Source organism: Macaca thibetana, chromosome 7, assembly GCF_024542745.1.
Source record: "Macaca thibetana thibetana isolate TM-01 chromosome 7, ASM2454274v1, whole genome shotgun sequence".
NCBI classification, from domain to species: Eukaryota; Metazoa; Chordata; class Mammalia; order Primates; family Cercopithecidae; genus Macaca; species Macaca thibetana.
The window spans coordinates 152433200-152460851 of NC_065584.1; the positions used below are offsets into that span (position 1 = coordinate 152433200).

Below are 27652 nucleotides of genomic sequence, written 5' to 3' on the forward strand. Positions count from 1 at the left end.
CTTCTATTCCGTCTCCTAGGACTACTGCATTTTATTTGTGTTAAACAAAAGATATAGCCTGTAGATGAAAGATGTTTTCAGTGGTAAACCGTGCACCGGCGTATAAACGTGGTGTAAAACAAACAAACAAAAACAAACCTGGGGCGAAAAATATGGAACGCTTCACGAATTTGCGTGTCATCCTTGCGCAGGGGCCATGCTAATCTTCTCTGTATCGTTCCAATTTTAGTATATGTGCTGCCGAAGCGAGCACGGTGTTGGTAACTTGCCAGAAGATATATAAAGGCAAGAAATAGAAATACTTTACACTTACGGTAAGTATGTCATGGTCCATTTTAAAACATAGTTTTAAAATTACAAACTACCCATGAAATTATTACTTTCTGCATCAATATTTTGTACTAATATCTTTATGTTTACAGCCAAATTAATTCTAATTATCTCTCTAACATTCTTGCATCGTATATGCAAATATGAAGGACTCATGGGAAATAGGCCCTCTTCCCGCCCGACCTTTGCGCGCTCCCGGCGGACGGTCACGCTCCGTCACGTGGTGCGTGCTGTCTACGCGTCTTTCTGCCGGGGCAGAGGAGGCGCGGAGGGATCAGAACCGGGTTTTTAGTCGAACGCTGCGCGGGGGTGATGCAACACCGACCCTCGAAACTACCGAGCAGCGTCTGCGCGGCGCGAATTCATTTTTGGAGCCAGGGGCCATGGTGCCCATGGGGTCCGCACGGGTGTTGGAGACCCCATGGGCACCATGTTGTTGTTCGACTCGGGACCCCGAAGAGGTTGCGAGTCGCTGCTTGGACCCTTCCCTGCGCCGGGACCCGAGAGGCGTGACCCTAGCAAGACCTGGGGCCACCCACTGGGGGCCGGAAGGGGCCGACAGGGGCTGCGGCGGGGGTTCGTGGGGAGGGTGGGCCAGGGCGCGCCTTCATTTTCCCCTGGGCTTCTCTGGACTCGTTCCCTGCATTCGGAGCCAAGGGGATGAGGGTGTCTGCTTTGGGACCCAAACTTCCAGTAGTGATGGAAGTCTGGGAAGGGTCACCACCGTTTGAGCCAACATTTAGAAAGAGCCAGGCGCTTAACTTAATTGGTGTCATTTCCTCCGTTTTCCGGTTTAGCAAACAGGCTCTGGGAGGTTAAACCATCTGCCCCAATGATCCTGCCACTGGTTAAAGTAGTTGGGATTTGGATGCAAGTCTGATTTCAAAGACTGATTTTTTTTTTTTTTTTTTTTTTTAAAAGCACAGTTTGGAAAAGATTTGAGACAAGTGCAGCCTCCACTTTCCGTGTGAGACTTACTCCAGAAGCCCTGAGCAGCTCAGACTTTCCTTCCTACTTCCATTCCTTCAACAAATCAATTGAACACCTTTGGTGTCAGCACCGGGGCTTCAGGGGTGCATGAGTGGTCAGGGTTGCTGTGGTCATGGAGCTCGGTTCCAGCAAGGGAGCCAGGCAGACACGAAAGAGCCCTCTGGATGCTGAGACGTGCTATGAAAGTGTGGCATAGAAAGTGCCCGGTTGATGATGGCCACTTCATTGGGGGACAAGAGAGAAGGTGACATTGGAGCTGTCATTGATGATAACTGCAGCAGCGCTGGGAGGACGGGGACCGAGATCCAGGCAGAGGACCTTGCAGCCACCTGAGTTAGTGTCACCCATCTGGGCCAGCCCTTCAGGGGAGGCCACTGTGGTGGTAGTTGCTGCTCCCAGCAGTGCTGTGGCTCGGGGGGCCGCTGCCAGGGAGTTCCGCCTTTAGGGCCTTGAGTTCTCCCCACTCGCTACCCCTCTTCAGTGAAATGGAAGTCATTTGACTAGCTTCTCATCTGACCTTATTAAATAAGAAGTAGGCAAACGCAAACCTCAGAATGCTAATATGGCGTTTATTGAGTGAAAAGAGCTAATTTGGACAATAATGTTTCCCCCAGATTTACAAAAAGGAATTGCAAATAACCAAAAAGCATATTAACATTGATGGCAGATGATGCTAATCTTCAATTAGCATCCACATTTTTATTCAGTTATTTAGAACAGGTAGGTCTGGTGGTTTCATAAATGCCTTGTTGTGGAAACTAGCATGAGATAGACCTAGTTATTAGTTCAGAATTTCTGGCTACATGAGCATGTGTTACTTTGAGCCAGAGGTAGATTTTTTTTGTTGTTTGTTTTTTTTTGAGATGGAGTCACTCAGGCTGAAGTGCAATGGTGCAGTCTCAGCTCACTGCAACCTCTGCCTCCTGGGTTCAAGCAATTCTGCCTCAGCTACCATGCCAGGCTAATTTTTGTATTTTTAGTAGAGATGGGGTTTCACCATGTTAGCCAGGCTGGTCTTGAACTCCTGACCTCAGGTGATCCACCTGCCTTGGCTTCCCAAAGTGCTGGGATTACAGGCGTGAGCCACCATGCCTGGACTTTTTTTTTTTGATGGCGTCTCATTCTGTCACCCAAGCTGTACTGCAGTGGTGCGATCTTGGCTCACTGCAACTTCTGCCTCCTGAGTTCAAGAGATTCTCCTGCCTCAGCCTCCCAAGTAGCTGCGACTACAGGCTCACTTGTTAAAATTAGACTATGCTGGGCAAATTTTTATTTTTATTTTTATTTATGTTATTTATTTATTTATTTTTGAGACAGAGTCTCAGTCCCTTCCCCAGGCTGGAGTGTAGTGGGGTCATCTTGGCTCACTGCAAACCCCTCCCCCCGGGTTCAAGCGATTCCCCTGCCTCGCCTCCTGAGTAGCTGGAACTACAGGCGTGTGCCATCGCCCACAGTTAATGTCTGTATTTTCAGTAGAGACAGAGTTTCGCCATGTTGGCTAGGCTGGTCTGAAACTCCTGACCTCAAGTGGTCTGCGTGCCTCAGCCTTCCAAAGTGCTGGGATTAAAGGTGTGAGTCACAGCGCCCTGCCAATTTTTCGTTTGTCTGTTTTTTCTTGTCGAGCAATTTTGCAGAGGAGAAAGATCTGAGTTAGTTCTCATTCCACCTGAAACTGTTTGTGACCTTGGCCTGCTCCCTGTACCTCTCTGTCTCTGGTTCTGTTTTATCTTCTGCAAAGTGAGGAAACTACCCTAGAGATGATCCTTGACATTTTTCAGCATTGAAATGCTGTCATTCTTGCAACTGGATAACTGAAGGATGTTTTTGGATAATTATAATTTTCTGATATTCTGCATTCTCCAAGTACCATGAAAAAAATAATAATTAGCAAGATGTAAAAATTCAAGAGGGTTTGTGTTTTCTCTTTTAGAAGGGTGAAGCAAGCTGGTCATCCTGGAGCCATGGAGGGCCCCAGGAACAGACCACAGGGGCGGCCTAAGACCTGCTGAACCGTATCACAACACGCTTCTAAGCTCCAAAGGCCAGTGCAGAGGAAGCGGGAGGCGGGTGAAGGGGAGGGGATACACTGGATGTAGCATGGAGGTGGAGAGGAGGCAGCACGGAGGGGCTTAGGGAGGGGAGAGCCGAGTGCACCATGACTTCGTGGGAAGTCCCAAGCCCCCACAGACCTTGAGGGAATAGGCATTGCAGGCAAGGAGAGTGTAGGTGCCAGAGAGGACTGGACTGGTGGGCAGGCTTGGAGTTGAGGTGGGGGCCGGCTCCTGCCGCCTTCAGAATTGCTGGCTTCTCTTCACTCTGCAGGCCTGAAAAGAACTGAGTCCTGGCAATCTTCCCTGAATGTTCTGGACTACAGAACCCCAAGAGATGAGGAGTGGTCCCCCTATCCTGTCTGAGGTGGTACTTCCCACTACCCTGAGGAGAGGGCAGAGCCAAGTTTATTTTGAGTAATTAAGAAATGGGCTGTTTCATATGGAAAAAATGTCAGTGAAGACATGAACTTTAGGATTCTCTAAAATTATGTAGTGTTTCCTTTACAGACATAGAGCATTGCGTGTTTTCGTGTATCATTTTATTTGAAGCAGGAAGGACTGGGGACTCCCATCAGCCCCACCGGAGGGAGGGAGGAAGGAGCGGGGATGTGGAGAGAGGCCCCTGTGGCTTTGTTGATGTGCAGGCCTGGGAGGAATGGCATTAGTGGTTTCAGGAGGTGTTGCCCTGGGATTGTAGCACGGGGACAATGCGCTGTTCACATGCCTGACCCTGAAGCTCCAAAGGCCCCAGACACAGAGCATGGCCAGAGCGGGGTTGGAGGGGGCCTGAGAGTGGGGGAGGACCCACTCCCCCAGGCTGCCAGAAATTCCTTTGAGCTCCTCATGCTCTGAGTCAAGCCTTGTTCTTATAACATCTCTTTTGAAGTGCACTCTGCCACCTAATTCACCTCAATGGGAATGAGTTTTTCCAAAGTTAGGCTGAAGGAGGGTGGAGTAGGCAAATTGGTTTGTGTGCCCACAGCTCAGAGGGTGGCCTGGAGGAAGAGGCAGGGTCAGCTGCGGCCAGCTGACCTCTCAGAGGGAGTTTCTTTCAAGCCTTCTCAGCCTGGTGTGCCCAGAGCTCTTGCTCTGCTGGTGTGGCCCCTGGTGTGTTGAGATCAGTTCTAATCCATCCCAGATGCTAGGCCTCAGTGGAGCCCTCTGGTCCCGCCTGTCCCCCTGCACAGCCCAGGCTGCCCCTTTTACTCTCCCCCAGATCTCATATTTGTGCCCAGAATGTCTTAAAAGATGTTTCCTCACCTGTGGGATGGTGATTGTGCTGCCTGCTTTGCGGGGTCATTTCAAGGTTAAACGCAGGATTGGGTGTGAAAGGCCCTAGCGTGTTGGATGAGCTGATTGATGCCAAGTGTTTACAATAGTACTGGGCTATTCTAATGCTCAATACATAACCACTTCCTTACCCTTCTTCTTTCCTTTATCTTGCAACTATCTGCATGAAATAAACTTTCTTTAAGGTAAAAGTCTCAGGGTAGAGGGGAGTCCCTAAGTTTTGCTCCTTTTAGCCACGACGGGGAGTATTTTCGCCCAGATGTCTTTAATCCTTTAGATTTGAGTTACCAAAGGCCCTGGTTGATATGCAGTTATGCTTTGAGACAGGACACTACATAGACTCAGTAATACCTGTTTACTTAGCTTAGTACGATTCCTTGCCCTTTAAGACCAGCACAGAGTCTTCTGGCGTCCTATTTCATGTGAGTATCTCTGAGACATAAGCATGGGGGCGCGGGGGTGGTGCTGGTTATTATTCCTCTTTTACTGATAGGGAAAGCCTAGAGAGGTTAGGTGACCTATCTAAGGACACAGCTAGTTAGTGACAGTCCTGGAATTTGCTCTCGGATCGCTCTGACTCCAAGGGCTCACTTTACAACAAGATGTAATATGGGAGTACAGTTTGAGGGGTTCTGGGGTGCTCTCTCCAAATAATCTCTTACTCTTGCCTTAAATCCTGCCACTGATGCATCGTTATTTTGAGCTGTTGCTCTATCGAGGGTTCACTGTGATTTATTTCATCAAGACCTTTTTCTCTGGCAGTCCCAGGATAGCCTAAGGGCATAAGGTTCTTAGGTTTAGGGTGTGGAGGACGTGCTCAGAAAGAAGGTTCAGGGCCGGGCGCGGTGGCTCAAGCCTGTAATCCCAGCACTTTGGGAGGCCGAGACGGGCGGATCACGAGGTCAGGAGATCGAGACCATCCTGGCTAACACGGTGAAACCCCGTCTCTACTAAAAAATACAAAAATCTAGCCGGGCGAGGTGGCGGGCGCCTGTAGTCCCAGCTGCTCGGGAGGCTGAGGCAGGAGAATGGCGTAAACCCGGGAGGCGGAGCTTGCAGTGAGCTGAGATCCGGCCACTGCAGTCCAGCCTGGGCAACAGAGCAAGACTCCGTCTCAAAAAAAAAAAAAAAAAAAAAAAAAAAAAAAAGAAAGAAGGTTCAAAAAGAGGAATTGCCAAGTCTGAGCACGGGGTCTGCCGCTTCTCTCTAGCTCTCGGTTTCCCTATGTGGGTTTGCAAGGATGGGAGGAAAAGTGTCACACCTCCTCCAAATCCTGGCTGCCCTGGAGTCCAGACATCGCTCCCTACCAAGGCTGCAGTGACTATAGCAGTGATACGGGGGAAAACTGCAATGACTTTCAGCCAAGAAGGTCCGTATTTATGTCTCATCAACTGTGACTAGCTGGGTCACCAGTCTCTTCCAGTTGCTGATTCTGTTTTCTCATCTCTAAAATGGAAGTGATGATTTTTCTACTTACCATACAGGGTAGTGAGGCTCCATGAGAAATGCCACTGTCAATTGCTATACAACAAAAGACAGGAATATCTAGTATTGTGAGACACCCAGTGGAGCCTCAGGTGGCTCAGCATTCCCCTTACCTGGTGAGTGAGGCATTTGTGCCTTAGGAACAGACCTACAAAATCAGAGCACCAAGATGAACCATCACATTGTATTAATATTTTCACACCACTTAGCTCTCATTAAAATGTACTTTGCTGAATTTAATATGTGATTTCAAATGACACAACATATTAAGTGCTTAATATACTAGAAATTATGAAACTATTATAGTCGATGCCATATGAAATAATTACACTGAATTAAACTTTAGCAGCCAAGTGAAGGAAAGACTTCAACTCAAAATGTCTTAAAGAAGCTTAAGCTGCCACTGTAATCCCCAAAATAAATGTCCAGAAATTAGGATCTTTAAATAAAAACTGGAACTTAATCTGTACTTACACCGGGAAGCTCTTCTGGGCTTTGGTGATATGGAGCATTGTTCCCTTGGGGAGGTGACAGGCCCTGGGACCCACCGCAGGCCAGGGTGTTGGAGTCGGGGCTTCAGTGGGCTCGCTCCATGGGCCTGGCTGGGGGTTGGCTCAAACGGCCTGGAGTAAAGCCTTCTGCCGAAGTGACAGATTAGTCTTTGCTCCAGATTAGCGTACTGACAAGTTAAAAACAAACCCACCTTATGGAACATCTATTGAGTGCTTCCTTTGTGCCAGCCATTTTATATGCAGTTCCTCATTTGATCCTCACAATACATCTGTTTTAAGAGCCACTGTTTTTCAGATGAGGACACAGGCTCAGAAAGATTAAGTGGATCATCCAGGGCCTTAAATCAGAATCCGTAGTGTTCGCCCCTGCATCACATTGCCTTCCTCTAAACTCTTCAACCTCCTCATTAGTGTGTGTGTATGTGTGTGTGTGTATGCATGCATGTATGTACTACTCCCTATTTTAATAATGATTCAGTGAGTGATACGATTTGGCTATGTCTCCACCCAAAATCTCATCTTGAATTGTAATCCCCATAATTCTCATGTGGCAAGAGAGAGACCAGGTGGAGGTAATTGAATCATGGGGGCAGTTTCCCCCATGCTGTTCTTGTGATAGTGAGTTCTCATGAGATCTGATGGTTTTATAAATGTTTAGTAGTTTCTCCTGCATTCATTCTCCTTCCTGCCACCTTGGGAAGAAGGTGCTTGCTTCCTCTTTGCCTTCCGCCATGATCGTAAGTTTCCTGAGGCCTCACAGCCATGCAGAACTGTGAGTCAATTAGACCTCTTTATGAATTTCCCAATCTCAGGCAGTTCTTTGTAGCAATGTGAAAATGGACTAACACAGTAACCAAACACATTAGCTTGCTATATGACAGTGACATGACCTATATCTTTATCACATTCCAGTCATGGAGACTAGGGACCATGGCTTGAGAATTTCACCTTGAACTCTCTTGATACACTCAGCCTGACTAACTTACACAGGAAGTGCTCTATGGATACTTGCTGTTAATTCAATTCAAGAAGAACTAATTCATTACCTCCTCAGTATCCTGACATATACCTTTGTGTGCTTGGTTAAACAAGATATCCTCTTATAAAGAGCAAGGATGCTTTCTCTCATAGGGGATACCAGTGTCTTAGCTACTTAAGGTGCTATGTCCCAATTACTTATATCACATGAAAATACCCAATGGGCTGTTTGAAAAATATAAATTTTGTGTGGACATTTAAATGTATTATTTACTGACCAGCAAAAATGATTTTCATGGAGACAGGAAAATTTGGCTCAACCAAACACATGTTTGTAATGAACTGAAAACATCTATTTCTCATAACTATCAGGATTAGGCTGTCTTGTATCATAGAAAAGCAAATAACAGTGACTTTAAGATGATAGAGGTTTATTTCTCTTTCACATGAAACAAGTTGTCTTTTAAGGACTTGTCTGGTGGCTCCATTGTGGCAGACAGCCGGGCTTTTTTATCCTTTAGGGCCATAATTCATGGTCCAAGATGCTTGCTGGAGCTCCAAGTTCCAGGCAGGAAAGGCAAGGGGGGCCGTTACTACCCCGAGTGAAATCCATAACTCAGCATACCACCTAGCACTCAGGAGCACTCAGTACATGGTACTCTTGGCTGTTGCCCATTTTCCATTCCACACAGCAACAAGAAGGGGGAAGAGAAGTCATATTTACTAATACCATACAGGGTTCTCAGGACCATGCTGGACATTTACACATGATTGCATTCAATTTTCATAATCCAGTGAGGGTGGTGTAGCAGCAGGTTAAGTAGGAAGTGAGGCTCTATCCACATGTGGAGGTAGGAAATTGGAGGGAAAGGGTGGAATGTCTCCATAAGAAGTCCAAGGGCTTTCAAGAAGGAAGTGATGAAGCCTCCAACACTTGCTCTCTGAGATTCAAGCTAATACACATTTTCAGTGTGGATCAAATGGTTCTAAGGTGCAGTGGCAGGAAAGTGTTAATTATGCCCTTAAAATAAAATTGCTGTGAGCATAGAAAGTGAAGAGATTAAAATTTTAATAAGACATTAGAAAAGCTAGCAAAAGACATGAACAGGTATGTCACAAATTAGGAGCTCCAAATGGTGAATGTGAAAGTGTACTCAACATCTTTAATCATCAGGGAAATACAAAACCACCTCACAATTAACACTGAGAAGTGTGATAATGCTGTTAACTAAAAACTCAATATATAAATTTGGAAAGGAGAGCTTTGTTTCTTATAAAGGGTTATAGCCAGCAAGGTGGCCATTCTGACAGGCTGGGAAGTGTTAGCCTTGGTCGAAGCCCAGAAACACACACTCCGAGGGAGAGAGGGAAGGGTAAGACAGGAATTTAAGTTGAATGGTTGGCCAAGCGTAGGTATGCAACAGGATACAGGAGGAGCTATGAATATTCATGTAAGTGGTCCTAATCCTTGCATACTTGAATAAATATGCACGTTACATATGACCCATGTTCTCTTTGCAATGGAGACTTTTAAGTGTAACATTTAAATGTAGTACAGTTAGGCTTTATATGTCAAAAGGCCTTTTCAGGACACAAAGGCACTCAAGTGTGCAGCCTCTGTAAACCAGCCAGACCAGTCCATGGTTGGTGGTCTTCTCATCAGGAGAAAGTTAACTGAAATAACTCTTGTCCAATCAGAGCTGTAGTTATGCAGCCTGTGGAACAGGGAGTCAGTTAGGTAGCATCTGGCAGTGGATTGAGTTGCAGCTTATTTTAATATTGTTTATTTCAAGGACAGTGCTTGTTTAGCTGCTAGAGAAGAAGAAAAACCTTGTGGCAGTTAGAACAGAGTTTATTTTTTAAGTGCAGGGGAGCATAGTGACTTAACCCTAGCATTGCATGGCCTTAGGTGTTGTATATAGTTTGATATAAAGAGTCCATTCTATCAGTCTTGTGATCTCTATTTTAACATTAAAGCTGATCAGTTGGGCCGGATGCAGTGGCTCACACCTGTAATCCCAGCACTTTGAGAGGCGGAGGTGAGAGGATTGCTTGAGCCCAGGACTTGGAGACTGCAGGGAGTTATGGTCATGCAACTTCACTCCAGCCTGGGTGACAGAGCGAGACACTGTCTCTAAAAAATAAATAAATAAATACAATGCTGCTCGGTTGTTGTGTCCAAATTGCGATCTGACCTCCTGTCTCGTCAAGGCCAGGAACTCAGTTTTTAAGTACTGCTGGCCAAGAGTCCATTCAAGGGGGTCCATTCAGTCAGTTGCAGGGCTTAGAATTTTATTTTTAGTTTACAATGCCAAGTGCTGAGGAGGAAGTAGAGCAACCAAGATATGAGAATATATGGCTGGGGCGTGGGGAAATTGGTACGCCCACTTTGGAAAATTGCATAGCTCCTAAAATTGAAGATAAGTATACCTTATGACTCAGTTGTTCCTTTCCAGTTACATACCCTAGAGAAACTCGTGCACATGAGCACAAGTTACAGGTAAAAGAATGTTCAAGTTAGCATTGTCTGTAATGGTCCCAAACTGGAAACAACTCAAGTGCCCATCAACAGGAAAATGGATAACTACACTGTGGTATATTCATGAAATAGAATATTATGCAGTCATGAAGACGAATCAACTACAGTTATTAGGTTGGTGCAAAAGAAACTGTGTTTTTTGCCATTGAGAGTAATGGCAAAAACCGCAATTACTTTTGCACCAACCAATACCTCCAGTGTTAGGGGCTGAATTATATCCCCCACTCCTACCTCCAAATTTGTATGTTGAAATCCCAGCCCCTAGTACTGCAAAGTGTGACCATATTGGAGATTGGGTCTTTAAAGGGGTAATTAAATTAAAATGAGGTTATTGGACGGACCCTAATCCAATATGGCTGATGTCCTTATTAGAAGAGGAAATCTGGACACAGACATGCACAGAGAAAAGACCATGTAAAGATACAGAGAAAGAGTAGCTGTCGCCAAGCCAAGGAGAGGACCTGAGAGGAAACCAACCCTGCCAACACCTTGATCTTGGGCGTCTAGCTTCCAGAACAGTGAGAGAATTAATTTCTGTTGTTTAAGCCACCCAGTCTGTTGAACTTTGTTAGGCCCCACCAACCCTCCAGCAGACTAACACACCAGCAATGTCGACAGGTCTTGTAAACATGATACCGAGTGGAAGAAGAAAGGCACTAATAATAGATACAGAAATATACCATTTATTTAAAGTTCAAAATTAGGCAAGACCAAACTATTGTTTAAGGAAGTGTATACAAATGGTAAAACGATGAAATCAAGGAAGCTACCAAAAATAAGAAAATGGGAGGCAACACATAAAGGCTTCTGGGAGTGGTGGCAATATCCTGTTTCTTCACTTGGGTGCTGGTTACTCGGGTGTTCTCCCTAGAGTTGTGCACTGAAGTGAACCTTTATGTGTTGTAGATGTTGCAGTATTTATAATAAAATGCTTTAAAAGGAAGACAGAAGCAGGTAGGGGAAGAGAAGAAGCAGAGAGAGAAGGAACGAGGAGGGGGAAAAGGAGGGAAAGGAGGAAGGATGAGAAAGGGGAGGGGAAGAAATAAAGAAATCAGTGGGCTGGCCCCATACCAAGTGGGGTGTTCTAAGAGGTGTGAGACCATAGCTGTCAGTTAAAGGTGAGTCCAAAGCTCAGGTGCTGCCTCTGAGTGTGAACCTAAGCCCAGAATCTCTCCATTAGAAAAGGGCTTAGATACTTTGTAACCTTGGGAAAACCAGAGTATTTTTCTGAGATTTGTTTCTTCATCTTTAGACTGGGGAAGACAAATGCCTCTCAATTAATGTTGTAAGGTTCTTCCTTTTACTAATTCAGGTCTCTGCTCTGATGTCACCTCCTCCAGGAAGCCTTCCCTAATGATCTTTTGAAAATAGCACCTCTTGGCTGAGTGAAGTGGGCATGCACCTGTGGTCCCAGCTACTTGGGAGGCTGAGGCAGGAGAATCTCCTGAGCCCAGGAGGCTGGGGCTGCTATGAGTCATGATTGCACCACTGCATTCCAGCCTTGGCAGCAGAGCAAAACCCTGTCAAAAAAAAAAGGGAAAAATAGCACCTTACTTGGCTCTGTGTCCTCACCCAAATCTCATCTCAAATTGTAATCCCCACATGTTGTGGGTGGGGCCTGATGGGAGGTGATTGGATCATGGTCGGACATCCCCCTTGTTATTCTCCTAATAGTGAGTCAGTTCTCATGAGATCTGGTTGTTTGAGAGTGTGTGGCACTTCCCCCTTTGCTCTCGCTCTCTCTGCTGCTCTGCCATGGTCAGATGTGCTTGCTTCTGCTTCACCTTCCAGGATTGTAAGTTTCCTGAGGCCTTCTAGTCATGCTTCCTGTTAAGCCTACAGAACTGTGAGTCAGTAGAACTTTTTTTCTTCATAAATTACCCAGTTTCAGATAGTTTTTTTTTTTTTTTTTTTTTTTTTTTTTTTGAGACAGAGTTTCCCTCTGTCGCCCAAGCTGGAGTGCAGTGATGCAATCTTGGCTCACTGCAACCTCCGCCTCCTGGATTCAAGTGATTCTTCTGCCTCAGCCTCCTGAGTAGCTGGGATTACAGGTGCCCACCACCATGCCTGGCTAATTTTTGTATTTTTAGTAGAGATGGGGTTTCACCATGTTGGCCAGGCTGGTCTTGATCTCCTGACCTCAAGTGATCCACCCACCTCAGCCTCCCAAAGTGCTAAGATTACAGGCATGAGCCACCATGACTGGCCTCAGGTAGTTCTTTACAGCATTGTGAAATGGACTGATGTACCTCCTTTCATTCTTTTTCCATTTATTTTTCTTTACAGTACTTAATACTATTGATTAGTATTTATCTCTGAAATTATGTCAAATATTTGTTTGTGCATGAGGAGCAGGATTTTTGTTTTGCTCCCCACTGTATTCCTACTGCCTGAAACAGTATCTGATACATAGTAGATGCTCAATAAATATTTGCAGTTAGTTTGGGTGCGGTGGCTCACATGTGTAATCCTAGCACTTTGGGAAGCCAAGGCAGGAGGATAACTTGAGGTCAGAAGTTCGAGACCAGCATGGCCAACATGGCAAAACCCTGTCTCTACTAAAATATAAAAATTAGCCAGTGTAATGCTGCACGCCTGTAATCCCAGCTACTCCAGAGGCTGAGGCATGAGAATTATCTGAACCTGGGAGACAGAGGCTGCAGTGAGCCAAGACTGCACCACTGCACTCCAGCCTGGGGGATAAGAGCAAGACTTTATCTCAAAAAGAAAAAAAGAAAAGAAAAGAAAAGAAAAAGTTTGCAGTTACAAACATTAGATAATGCTTCTGTGATGCCAGGCACTTGAGGCACTCAATCAATGCTGGTTCTCTCCTCCCCTTTTAGCTGAGACCCCCACCCTCATTTCCTGAGGCTGGTGGCCCCTTATCTTTTTCCTGCCCCCCTCCAACCTGGGACTGAGAAAGTGCCCACAACTCACACCTCTGATCAGTAGCAACACTTCAACCCCTGGGGCCAATCTAATCTGTCATCTGTCCCCTCCCCATGCCCTTGCCAAGGGTCACAGTCACCCTCCCTCCCTGAGGGTCCCTTTCCCTCAGAGGGGTCAAGCTACCCCTGGGTGACCCAGGCTCCAAGTGCTTACAGCACTTTGGGTGCATGGGCTGTTGCCTCCATTGATAGTTCACTGTTTTGGGCTAAGAGTGAGGCCCTGAAAACCCTCCATAAAGGCTTCTCTCATTCCTTCACCCTCATTAGTTGCTCCCTCCTCCCTGTTCTTCCCACCCAGATGCCTATATTTAGTGCTGATTTTCTTCTGCCTTGTGTTAGAGTTAGTTGTTTACTTGTTTGCTTCCCCTACCCCCTCCCAGACCATGAGCCCACCTGTGAGGGGCCAGACTTTATTCATTGCTGTACTCCCAGTGAAGTGGCATCATTCGTCTGGGATGATACCCGAGGTTCATTGTCTCATGCTAGGGAAATCAAGGACGTGGACACACAAGGAGTAAGGTTAAGAGCAGAGGTTTAATAGAAAAAGGAGGCCCAGCGTGGTAGCTCACGCCTGTAATCCTTGCACTTTGGGAAGCCGAGGTGGGGGAATCATGAGGTCAAGAGATCGAGACCATCCTGGCCAACATGGTGAAATCTCATCTCTACTAAAACTACAAAAATTAGCTGGGCATGGTGGCACGCACATGTAATGCCAGCTACTTGGGAGGCTGAGGCAGGAGAATTGCTTAAACCCAGGAGGCGGAGGTTGCAGTGAGGCGAGATTGTGCCACTGCACTCCAGTCTGGCAACAAAGCAAGATTCCGTCTCAAAAAAAAAAAAAAAAAAAGGCAAAGGAAAGAGAAAAGCTTTCTCCTACAGAGAGGGGTCCTGAAAGGGTTTCCAGTCCATGGTAAAATGCAGGGGTTTTATAGATGAGCTTGAGAACATAGTGTCTGTTTACATAGGGCATGAAAGATTGGTTGGACCAGGTGTGCAATTTGCATAAGGCATGAAAAAGTGGTTAGGACTAGGTATGCTATTTGCATAGTGTGCAAAAATCTGGCCACCCCCACCCTAATCTTTTATTATGCAGATGAACTTTCTACCTGGCTGGCACCATGTTGCCTGTTCCTTTACTGTACACATGGTGACAGAAGGGAAGTTGAAGCTTCTATGTTGAGCATACCTGGCCCTCAGGTAGCCCTTTTCTATTGGCACAACTGCTGGCATTCACCTGTGCAAGCTTCCAGCTTGCTTATCTGTTTGCAGCTCGATTTTTCAGGCTGCTCTTTGTTAGAGAAGCAATGATTTGGGGGCTGCTTTTTGTTAAAAGGGAATTTCTGCCGAGGACTCTTACCCTCACTATCTGCCTAAATAACTTCCTTCTATCTCCTGTGTCACCAGCACCTAGCACAGCACCTGATTTTTAAATCTTATTTATTTATTTATAGAGACAGGTTCTTGCTCTGTCGCCTAGGCTGCAGTGCAGTGGTGTGATCATACCTCACTATAACATCAACCTCCTGGCCTCAAGTGATCCTCCCACCTTGGCCTCCCAACGTGTTGAGATTATAGGTGTGAGCCACCACACCTGGCCTTAATAGACTTTTTTTTTTTAAAGCTTCTGTTACAAAGGACAGATAGTAGGACTTCAAGAGTTAAGATGAGCACAGACCAAACTTCCTAGATGTGCCATCTTCCAACTTAAATTCGAAAGTTCCTTGAGACATAGAGAAGGACAAAAACTGAGAACCATTCAGAAAACTTAGTGGTAAATTGTTGGCCAGAGTCCAAGATGGAATTTTCCCTAATGACCTGCCAGTGGGGCTGGGTGAAGTCATATGGTAGGAGGCCTGTGCATAGCTCACCCTCTAAAGTGGCCCAGAACCTGCAGGCAGGAAACTTGCAGGGAGAAGCTTAGGCCCTCATCCACTGTACAGGGCTGCACTCACCAGCAAATGGGCAGCACACTCCTAACACTCAGGTATGGTTTTCTCAGGCAGTCACTTCTGTCCACCTTTGCCCCTTCCATTAGACTGTCTCTGCCTGTAGTCTGTGGGGACACTGTGGCACTCAGTACCTATGAGCAGGGAGGGAGCAGGGCGGGATTGATGAGGAGGTGGCCTAGAAGCCACGCTCGCCTAATGCAGGGACCCTACAGATGGAAAGCGTGGAGGTTTATTTCGCAATATCTGATAGACAGTAATATAAATACATTGTAGTAATTAAATTGTATTAACCCAGTTTGAGGGTCTTTGGCTTTTAGTATCGTGCATTTATTTTTATTCTGGTGTGTTTGGTCTTATTTCTTTTATTTTGGTTTATGCCTTCTCTTTTCCATGTTTGTTTTTGTTTTTGCCTTCTGTGATAGGCAAGATTGCATGATGATGGATTTCTTAGAGTCATGGTCTCACTATATTGCCAGGCTGGACTTGAACTCCTGGTCTCAAATGATTCTCCAGTCTCAGCTTCCTGAGTAGCTAGGAGTACAGGTGCACCACTGTGCCTGGCTGATGATTTGTTTTTATCTTCTGTAATTTGGAAAGTATATAGCCTATTGTTTTAATTCTGCCAACACCTTGAAGATTTTTAAAAACTTTCTTGAACCCATGTAATATAGTTTGGACTTCCCCTGCAAATCTCATGTTGAGATGTAATCCCCAGTGTCAGAGGTGGGGTCTGGTGGGAGGTGTTTGGGTCATGGGGGCAAATCCCTCCTGGCTTGATGCTTTCCCAGAGATAGTGAGTTCTCGTGAGATCTGGTTGTTGTAAAGTGTGACGCCTCCCCACACTCTCTCTTGCTCGTGCTCTGCCATGTGAAACCCCGGCTCTCCCTTTGCCATCTACCATGAGTAAAAGCTTCCTGAGACCTTCCGAGAAGCCAAACAGATGCCTAGCACCAGGCTTCCTGTACAGCCTATAGAACCACGAGCCATTTAAACCTCTTTTCTTTATAAATTACCCAGTCTCAGGTGCTTATTTGTGCAATGCAAGAAAAGCCTAACACACCATGTTTCTCTATCAGACTGAAACTAAATCTACCTTGTTTGCCTCCCTTCCAATAGAAAGTGAGAAGTTTCTCAGGCCCTCCTTCCATATCTCTTCATTAGCGGCCTAGGTGATCACACCTCTCTTTTTAAAAATGACATAGGTCTTCTTTTTGCAAAAATTGGTTTTAAATTTGGGATCCAAATTTTGGCCTTTTTTTTTTTTTTTTTTTTTTGAGACAGAGTCTTGCTGTGTCACCCAGGCTGGAGTGCAGTGGCACGAACTCGGCTCACTGCAAACTCCACCTCCTGTTTCACTCCATTCTCCTGCCTCAGCCTCTGGAGTAGCTGGGACTACGGGCGCCCACCATCACGCCCGGGTAATTTTTTGTGTGTTTTTTAGTAGAGACAGGGTTTCACTGTGTTAGCCAGGATGGTCCCGATCTCCTGACCTCATGATCCACCCACCTTGGCCTCCCAAAATGCTGGGATTACAGCGTGAGCCACCGTGCCCAGCCAGTCATGTTTATAATTATTTATTTGATTCTCTATATTTACATGGTTTCCACATTTCCTGCAGGCTCCACTTACTATGGCTGCACAACAAATTATCCCCAAACAGTGGCTGGGTGCAATGGCTCATGCCTGTAATCCCAGCACTTTAGGAAAGGCCGAGGCAGGCCAAGCACTTTAGGCCAGGAGTTCGAGACCAGCCTGGTCAACATGGCGAAACCCCGTCTCTACTGAAAACACAAAAATTATCCAGGCAAGGTGGTGTATGCCTGTAGTACCAGCTACTTGGGAGACTGAGGCAGGAGAATTGCTTGAACCCAGAAAGCAGAGGTTGCAATGAGCCAAGATTGTGCCACTGGGTGACAGAATGAGACTGTCTCAAAAAATAAAATAGACCAGGTTCAGCAGCTCACGCCTGTAATCCCAGCACTTTGGTAGGTCAAGGTGGGCGGATCACCTGAGATCAGGAGTTCAAGACCAGCCTGGCCAACATGGTGAAACCCTGCCTCTACTAAAAATACAAAAATTAGCTGGGTGTGGTGGCACGTGCCTGTAATCCCAGCTACTCGGGAGGCTGAAACAGGAGAATTACTTGAACGCGGGAGGCAGAGGTTGCAGTGAGCTGAGACCACACCACTGCACTCCAGCCTGGGTGACAGAGTGAGACTCTGTCTCAAAAAACATAAATAAAATAAATAAAATAAAAATAAAAATAAATTATCCCAAAGCTTAATGCTTAACACAATAATCATTTGTTACCTCTTGCTCTTTCTGTGCATTACAGTTTAGACAAGGTATAACAGGGATGGCTTATCTCTCCTCCAAAGGAGACGTGAAATGTCTGAGGCCTCAGCAGTAAAACTCCAAAGTTGAGCCTCCAGCTTGGCTAGAATCATCTGAAGGCTTGCTTACCTGCAGGTGGTGCTGGCTGTCACTCAGCGGAAGGCCTGGCTGGGGCTATTGACCAGAACACCCACACATGGCCTCTGGTGTGCCTGGCCTCCCTCACAACATAGTAGCTGAGTTCCAAGGGCAAGCATCCAGAGAGAGCGAGCCAGGTGGAAGCCATTGCCTTTTATGACCTAGCCTCAGAAATCATTCAGTGTCACTTCTGCTGCATCCTGTTGGTTGGGACAGTTACAAAGTTCTGCCCAAGTTCCATGGAAGTGTGTCAAGATCACTTTGTAAGACAAACACGTGGAGGTGCCCACATATGTACACACGTGTGTGCATGTATACACATGTACATACATACATATGTATATGCTGATACGGTCGTCTTTGAAAAAAGACCATCAGCCATACTGTATTTTCTTAAATTCTTGATTTTCAACTTATGTTTTAGGCAGTTGCAGAGTGTATTTGAGTAACTCTTTCAGGAAGATTGCATGAATAGATACCTGAAAGTGTCTATGAGTCTCAATGTGCAGTAAGTAAAACGGTTGTCTTCTTTCTTATTTTAAAATTCATAGCCAGGTGTGGTAGCTCACCCCTGTAATCCCAGCACTTTGGGAGGCCGAGGCCGGTGGATCACCTGAGGTCAGTCTCTACTAAAAATATAAAAATTAGCTGGGGGGTGGTAGGGGTGTAGGAATGGCACATGCCTGTAGTCCCAGCTACTGGGGAGGCTGAGGCAGGAGAATTGCTTGAACCCAGCAGGTGGAGGTTGCAGTGAGCCGAGATCACGTCATTTCACTCCAGCCTGGGCAACAGAGTGAGACTCTGTCTCAAAAAAAAAAAAAAAAATCATAAGGCCAGGCATGATGCTTCATGCCTGTAATCCCAGCACTTTGGGAGGGCAAGGTGAGAGGATCGCTTGAAGCCAGTGGATGCTCAATGCACTGGCCTCCCCCACTGTGGAAGAAGCCAGTTTTGTCTCCATTTGCATAGGCATTTCAGTCTTCCCCATCTATACGTGTGTCTGTTCTTTGCATCTCATTAGAACTGGTTGTAGGCGCCTACTGGTCCCCTCATTAATAATGCGTTAGATGAAATCCAGAACACATGTACGTTTTATATCTGCATGAGAATCATCATCTTTTATGAAATTATCCTTTAACATTCCTTTCCTGAAAAGTTGAAATGATGTATTCAACACTATCTATGACAGTGTAACAGCCATGATTTAATGATACTGATGGACAGTAGAATGCACATATGCAGATAGAGTGTGGTTAGAACTACATTTAATATTAATAAGAAAAAAACTCAAAGATATATAACAGAATGTGTTGAACTGTTTAATATTTTTCTTCATTATATTTTCCAAAAATTTAAAAATACAGGCTGATGCAACCTTGGTAGAGAAATCCAGTGAAGCTAAACTCTAAGCCTCTGTTTTATTGAGGGATTAGTAATTGTTTTATGGTTCTTGAAGGGCTGGGAGGGGCTTCCTGGTCTCTGTATGTCACTGGGGTCAGTGGGAGTGCTGCTGGAAAGTGAGGGAACATATGATGATTAATATAATCATAATAAATCAGTAGTTGTAGTGTCCCAGGAATTGTGTCAGGCAGTATCTCATTTAACCTTTACAACAGCCCTTTGAAGTAGATAGTGGTAGATGGTATTCCCATTGGCTAGGTGCAGTGGCTCACGACTGTAAACCCAGCACTTTGGAAGGCTGGGGTGGGAGGATTGCACCATGAGACCAGCCTGGCAACATGGTGAGACCTCATCTCTACAAAAAATAAAAAAAATTAGCCGGGCATGGTGGCGTGCACTCCTATAATCGCAGCTGCTGGGGAGGCTGAGGCAGGAGGATCCTTTGAGCCCAGGAGGTAGAGTTTGAAGTAAGTTGTGATCACACCACTGCACTCCAGGCTGGGCGACAGAGCGAGACTCTGTCTCAAAAAAAAAAAAAAAAAAAAAAAAAAAAAAAAATAGTATGCCCATTTTATAGATGAGGAAAACTAAGGTTAGGAAACTTAGGTTAAGTGACTTGCCCAACTAGTATATGGTGGAACGGAGACTGAGACATGGGCTTTTAACCCCTCTGCTACTGTGTGTCATGTGAGAAATGTTGGAGAGGAAGTCCTGAGGATCTCCTCCTGAAGAATTGTCCCCCCTACTGGATCCAAGCCCTCAGAATCAATTCATCCGTGAAACATTCACTGAGCCTCCTCTGTGTTCCAGGCCCTGAGGATAAAACGTGGTCTGAGTCTTCAAGTAACTCAGGAGCCAGGGTGAGCAGCCAGGGATGGGAGTTGGCCAAAGGAGGGGCCCTGGCTGGGGTGGAGAGGGTGAGGAGGTGCTTCCAGAAGGAGGCAGAAGCCCACTTGAGTCTTAAAAGATGGGAAGAGCCAGCCTAGTAAAGGGGTGAGGGTTGGGAAAGGGCATTGAGGGCAGAAGAAGGGCTTGAGCAGAGAGGGGAAAGAAACCTCCGAGAAGCACCATCAGCACACTCACTCCAGCTCTGCGGTTCACCTGCCTCCACTGTCCCCCCTTCTGCTGCTGCCCTGGTTACCAGAAGCCGTTTTGTTCGGTGGGAAGGTGGGCAGGCACAGTGCATTGCTAGGGGTGGGTACCTGAACATGCCAACAGAGCCTCCTTTTTCCAGGATGTTTGAACGTGGGTCAGATGGTCTCTCCCCAGGGCCTGACGGTGAGAGGTGCATCCTGCAGAAGGCCTTGGCAGTGGGTGTGCAGAGGGCACAGCAAGAGTGGGCAGACCAGGCTGTCTGAGTAAGGACTCAACACACCTCTAAAGTCCCGCCGCATGCTCAGCATGGGTTCCAGGACACATGCCAGGGCCGCCTTAACACATTTCTTGTTTCCTTTAGATTGTCCAAATTGGGTTTCTGTCACCTGTAACCAAAGATCCCTGCTGACACAGCCCCTGAGTTCCTCAGACTCAGGAGAGGGACCTTTAAACTAAGAGAGGCTAACCTATAGATCAGGAAGTCAACCGACTCATTTCCCGTGAGAAATGTCACTGCTCATTGGGTCAGCCTTTCACATCATTACTGCCGGTGTCTCCTTTCCCCGGAGAAAAGCCACCTGCATTGACACCTGGCCTCTTGGAGCAGGCCACAGGCCCAGCGAGGATCTATAGCTAGAGGCATCAAGCAAGGACTGCCCAAGGGTCAAAAAACTGTTTCTGTTAAGGTCCAGACAGTAAATATTGTAGACTTTGCAGTCTCTGTTGAAACCATTCAACTCTACTACTGCAGTGTGAAAACAGCCAAAGACAGCACATAAATACATGAGCATAGCTGTGTTCCAATAAAACTTTACTTATAAACATTGAAATTTGAATTTCATACAATTTTCATGTGTCCTGACATACTACTCTTTTTTTTTTTTTTGAGACGGGAGTCTTGCTCTGTTGCCCAGGCTGGAGTGCAGTGGCGTCATCTTGGCTCACTGCAACCTCTGCCTCCTGAGTTCAAGTGATTCTCCTGCCTCAGCCCCCTGAATAGCTGGGATTACAGGCACACAACACCATGCCCAGCTAATTTTTGTATTTTTAGTAGAGACAAGGTTTCACCATGTTGGCCAGGCTGGTCTTGAACTACTGACCTCAGGTGATCCGCCTGCCTCGGCCTCCCAAAGTGCTGGAATTACAGGTGTGAGCCACCATGCCTGGCCAATATATTACTCTTCTTTCAACTTTTTCCAGTTGTTTAGGAATATAAAAGCCATTCTTAGCTCTCAGACCAAGCAGAAACCAGTGGTAAGGGACCAGATTTAGCTTTGCAGCCTGCAGTCTGCCTACTGTTGGCCTAGGACATGAACACTTATGCCAAGAAAGAAGATGGTTGACAAGGAAGCTGGACAACTGGGTCCATGGGCCAGGCCAGGGACACTGCTGAGGCTGCTATCTAGGCTTGTCACTCTAACTGCTGCTTCTCGAGCCATTCAGACCACCCTCTTCAGTTTACACCTTCCTGAAGAAGCAACTCAAGACCCATGAGTGGGCTTAAGTGCTTGGAGATGATGACATGTCTAGTCTTGCCTCCCAAAATTTAGCCTCGGACCACCTTGATGCAGCCGCTCCTGACACTTCTATGGGCAGTTGTCCTGCCCCCATCCCCTGTGAGAAGCAGATTATGAAAGCCCACTCCTCCCACCCCACACAACCCAGGACCCAGAGGCCAGGAGGGAATAGGCTGGCTGTAGCCGCTGACTCGTGCCCTGGCATGAAGGCATGAGCTCTTTTGAGAGGGATCTTAAAAGACACAGTGGGAAGCTGCAGTTACAAGCTGGCTCTGTGGCTGGGCACAGTAGCTCACACCTGTAATCCCAGCACTTTGGGAGGCTGAGGCAGGTGGATCACTTGAGGTCAGGAGTTCAAGACCAGTCTGGCCAATATGGGGAAAACCCATCTTTCCTAAAAATACAAAAATTGGGGAGGCATGGAGGCATGTGCTTATAGTCCCAGCTACTCAGGAGACTGAGGCAGGAGAATTGCTTGAACCCGGGAGGTGGAGGTTGCAGTGAGCCGAGATTGTGCCACTACACTCCAGCCTGAGGAACAGAGTGAGACTCTATCTAAAAAAAAAAAAAAAAAAAAAGTGGGCTCTGTGCTGGAAGATTGAGTAGACTCAGGGGCCAGGGTGGTTGTAGGAGGCCAGATGTCAGTGGAAGTTGGGGGAATGGAGATTGGTGGAAGAGATAACAGTGGGTATCCTGGAGACAGAGATAGATCGACTGACTGGCTGAAAGAGAGACAGACAGTAGGTGAGTCCCAGACCTGTCCCATTTCTGGCCCTTCCTGAGGCTTGACTAGGGGGTCTTCACTGTAACTTCATAGCCCCCTCACCCTATACCTGGGGTAATCTGGGTAATTTCAATGCTTCTCTGATACATTCTATCAAACCAGAAGCTGTGGAGCAGGTAATTTCTTTTTATTTATTTTAAATTTGTATAAATTTATGGGATACAAGTGTAATTTTGTTACATGCACAGAATTCATAGTGGTGATGTCAGGCTTTTAGGGTATCCATCACCCAAATAACATACGTTGTACCCATTAACTGAATTCTCATCATCCATCCCCCCATCCCCTTCTCTGCGTCCACTATTATTCCATACTCACACCCACGTGTATACATTATTCAGTTCCCACTTGTAAGTGAGAACGTGAGTATTTGTCTTTCTGTGTCTGACTTGTTTCACCTAAGATAATGACGTCCAGTTCCATCCATATTGCGGCAGAAGACACGATTTCATTCATTTTTGTGTCTGAACACGATTCCACTGGGTATACGGACCATATTTTATTTATCTGATCGTCTGTTGATGGAGACGTAGGTTGATTCTGTGTCTTGGAGGAGGTCATTTCCGCTGTTGGCCGAGGTCATCCTGAGTTTCTGATCTTACTCTCCCAGGGAACTCTGCACTTCACGTTGGGGACTTTTTGCTGTCTTGGTGTCTGCAGGTTGGAATCTTGCTTCAGCCACAAAAATTCACAGTTGGGTGGTCTGGGTCTCACTTCCCTCATCTCTTAAATGGCTGTCCTGCATCAGGCACCGTTTACTATGACAATGTTGAACTTTATCTGAGCCCTGTGCCGCCAGAAGGCAGCGACAGTAAAGTTCTCCAACCTCTTTAAGTTCCGAGGAAAGAGCTAGCCACAAAGGACCACCTTAAGCTAGCATCCCGAGGAAAGACGGATCCTCACCCTTTCTTACTATTCCGTAAGACTCGCCGATGACGCCTTTGTTTACCTGCCTCTCTAAAACCCCAGTCCCCTTCGAGATGCTCCTCATTAATGAACGTTCTCCCTATTGCAATGACCTGAATGAAATCTTAACTGTCTGGGGCCTTTTGCGTTCACAATGACCATAATTGTGTTGTTGTAAGCGTCAATCGGGGGCGCAGCCGGAGTCCCAGGTCCCAGTCCTGGCTCCCCCACGTCAGGCTTCCCCTTTGGGCCGGTTTCAGGTCTCAGTTGGGAGCTCCCTAAGGGCCCCTAGCTTAGAATATGTGTGAGTGGCAACCCAATCCCTCAACCCCTGAGCGGGGAGTCCGGGCAGAGCGAGCTGCTGTAACTTTTGCCCGCCGCCACCAGAGGGCGGCGGCTCCGCGGAGGAGGGCCCCAGCCTCTGCGCTCGCTCGCGCCCACGGTGCCTTTAAAACGTGCGTTGGAAGTGGACGCCACGCAGCCTGCTTTCCAGAGCCCCGGCGCTTCCCTTCTTCCTTCGCTGCACTCCAGGCGCTTTCCTTACGCGTCCGCGCGCGGCGAGTCCTTCCGCTCCGCAGGGCGCGCCTCAGGACTCTTGAGTGGGCGGGAGGGCTGGAAGGCCAGGCTGGAGCTTCGGGTCTCTAGCGCTGTGCAGGGCACAAGGTCCCTGCCCCTCTCACGGTCGCTGGCCTCTCTACTTAAATCTCGAAGGATTTCTGAGGCAGCGGGAAATGGGGAGGAGGGACGAGAGCCCAAGACCACTGTCTTGGGTGCGGGGTTTAACCAGTCACACCCATCAGCCCCTTAGAACGTCACAGCGTTTCCTTAAAGTGGGCAAGACAGGAACTGTTGCCTCTTCTGAAAGATGGGCAAACGGGCTCCCAAAGAAAAAAGTTGATTAGCAGAACTAGTAAATGGCAGAATTAGGACAGGAACTCAGTTCTCCTAGGCCCAGACCCGGAGCTTTTGGGGTGGGGTGGCACAGAGATGGCTCCTTGCCTGGCGTAAGTGAACTGGTCGCTCCAGCCGAAAGGGGCGCCGCACATCCTCTCCCGCAGGACGGCCACCGCTGGACATCAAAATGCAGCCGCTTTTGGACTCAAATTGTAGAGTTCTTTTTGTTGTTGTTTGTTGTTTATTTATTTATTTACTGAGACAGAGTCTAGCTCTGTCACCCAGACTGGAGGGCTGTGGCACGATCTCGGCTCATTGCAACCACTGCCTTCCGGGTTCAAGCGATTCTCTTGCTTCAGCCTCCCAAGTAGCTGGGATTACAGGCGCCCGCCACCACGCCCGGCTAATTTTTGTATTTTTAGTAGAGAAGGGATTTCACCATGTTGATCAGGCTGGTCTTGATCTGCTGACCTTGTGATCTTCCCGCCTTGGCCTCCCACAGTGTTGGGATTACAGGCGTGAGCCACCGCGCCCAGCATGTTTGCTTTTTAAAGTGCTTATGTCCACCTACACATTTTAGAGGAAAATAGAAATACTAAAGCCAAACTGTCCACAGTGACCGTCTGTGGCAGTTGAAGTAGCAGTAATGGAAATTGCGTTTTATCTGTATTGTTCAAAATATTCACTACTAGCATATATAAATCAGAAAGAGGAGCAATGATTCAGGACTTCTGTTTGACAAAATGATAATAATACTTCCTCTTTAAATAATTGGAAAATACAGGCTGGGTGCAGTGGCTCATGCCTGTAATCCTAGCACTTTGGGAGGCCGAGGTGGGAGGATCCCTTGAGCCCAGGAATTTGAGACCAACCTGGGCAACATGTCAAAACCCCATCTCTACAAAATAAAAAATTAAAATGTAAACACTGGAAAATAAAGAGAATGAAGAAAATAAAATTCATCAGTACCTCCTCCCAGATATTGGTATTTTTCTTTCTGGTTGGTTTCTTTCTGTACAAAATGTGAATAACAGTATTAACTGTACAGGAATGTTGTGAGGATTGAGCGAGAGAACGTATGTAATAGTTAACATTCCAGAAGTGTTAGCTATTTTTATATGCAACAAAATCAGCACCAGACTGTATCTACCACTTCTATGCTGCTGTCTTCACATCCAGCATTGCTTCATGAACGGTTTCCCATTCAATTCTTCTTTTAAAATTGTATTTTTAGTGATGGTACGGTATTTTATTACATGTAAGTACAATTTATTTAAGTTATCCCCTATTGTTAATCCTTTAGAATGTTTCCAATTTTTGCTGTTAAAATAACAGAGAGATTAACATCTTTAAACATCTACCTTTGTCAGCATTTCTGATTATTTCCTTAGATGAATTTTTAGAGGTAGGATTACTGGGACAAAGGGTGCAGATATTTTTCAGGCTTTTGACTCAGGTTACCAAATTGCTTCCCAGAAAGATCTTGCCAGTTTACACTCCCACCTGCAGTGCGTGAGAATGTCTGCCTCACGGCACACAAAGGAGTGATTTTTTGGGGGGGATGGGTGAGATTTGGGTCTGTTGCTGAACTGAGGAAAATAAGCCCCCCAAGCCCCATATAGCGAGGTAGAGTTTAAACTTCGGGGCAGAGAAGGGATGTCAAAACAGACAAAGTCCATGGGAGAAAGGGAAGGGATGTGGAGCAGCTTTACAGAGATTGTCTTGGATTTAAGAAGAGATACCTCATGTTTGGAGACTGGTGGAAAGAGGTGTGATTGGGTGTCGACAAAGTCATTGTAAGGAGGTAGGTGAATTCAAGAGGCTAGTCCCTAGGGGCCACCTTTTCTCAGTCAAGTAGGAGGCTGGGTCATCTATCCCAAAGGTAATAGGTGAGCCCGAGAAGGGGACTTGAGGATAGAGGTGCAACCCTTTAACTTGAGGACAATAAAAGAGTTGACTGTCCAGTTGAGGGTGATGACTTTGAGTTGTCATGGCACCATTCATGGCACCATTCTGCAGGGCTGTGGGTACTTTCTCTACAGCATGCAGTTACCTGGGGAAAGAAAAACTGTATATATGAATTTAAACCAAATCTTTCAAAATGTGGTAAACAGTAGAAAACTCTTTTTGGGGAGCTGGAGGGATTCATGGTAATGAAAAGCCTGTAGGTTTCTGGAGTTGTACCAAACTTTCAAGGAACAGTTAATTTCTATCTTATATAAGTTGTTAAAGAAATTGCCCAGATCATTTGATGAAACCAGTATAATCTTGATTCCAAAATCGGTGAGGACAAAGCAATAAATAAATATATCAAGTTCATTTCAGCTGTGAACGCATGTATAAAAATCCTGGCCAGGCACGGTGGCTTACACCTGTAATCCCAGCACTTTGGGAGGCCGAGGCAGGCAGATCACTTGAGGTCGGGAGTTCAAGACCAGCCTGGCCAACATGGTGAAACCCTGTCTCTACTAAAAATACAAAAAATTAGCTGGGCATGGTGGCATGCACCTGTAATACCAGCTACTTGGGAGGCTGAGGCGGGAGAAATGCTTGAGCCCAGGAGACAGAAGTTACAGTGAGCCGAGATTGCTCCACTGCACTCCAGCCTGGGCAACAGAGTGAGACTCTGTTTAAAAAAAAAAACAAAAACAAAAAAAAACTTAAATAAAATATCAACTAATCTAGTTAAATGTTTTTTGAAAGTAGGTTTATCCCAGGAATTCCAGCTCAACATTGAAAATCACCCCACTTTAATAAAGGACAAAAATCACATGAAAAAAATCACATGAGTATCTCAAATGGTAAAGAAAAAGTAGCATATTGATAAAGTTTTTCACCTATTTTTTAATTTGTGAGTAACTCAGCATATGACTTCCTTGGACTTATGAAAATGAAAAAAAAAAAACTTAGCAAACTGGAAATAGGAAAGATATCTTTAATTTGGTAAAGGTTATATAGGGCCAGGTGCAGTGGCTCACACCTGTAGCCCCAGCACTGTGGGAGGCCAAGGCAGGAGGATTGCTTGAGCCCAGGAGTTTGAGATTAGCTTGGGCAACATAATGAGACCCCATTTCTATCAAAAATACAAAAATTAGCCAGGGGTGGTGGCACATGCCTATAGTCCTAACTACTTAGGAGGCTGAGGTGGGAGGATGGATTGAGCCTCGGAGGTCGAGGTTGCAGTGAGCCATTATTGCACCACTTCACTCCAGCCTGGGAGACACAGCAAGACCCTGTCTCAAAAAAAACCGGTTATATAGCAAAAACTTAAAGCAAACACTACGATTAATGAGCATTCACTTTGAGATCTGGAACAAAATAAGGCATCCAACTGTACAGATATCAACTATATAATAATAGAAGTTCTAGACAAAGCTATGAGCGAAGAAAAATATAAGACATACAAGATGAGAAGAGATAAAACTATCACTATGTGAAGATATTTTCATTTGTCTTGAAAAGCAAAGAGAATCAGCATAGACTTTTAAAATTAAGATAATTCAGTAATTTA

The 27652-nt window shown here is 46.1% G+C and overlaps 1 protein-coding gene and 1 non-coding gene across 2 annotated transcripts in view; one reads left to right on the top strand and one right to left on the bottom strand.

Moving 5' to 3' along the window:
- Window positions 1-27652, top strand: part of PIAS1 (protein inhibitor of activated STAT 1) — a 465384-nt gene that overhangs the window by 96144 nt on the left and 341588 nt on the right. The gene's annotated exons all lie outside the window — the stretch shown is intronic.
- On the bottom strand, window positions 147-253 carry LOC126960501 (U6 spliceosomal RNA). The gene has a single exon (XR_007728036.1). It is a non-coding gene; the product is annotated as a U6 spliceosomal RNA (small nuclear RNA).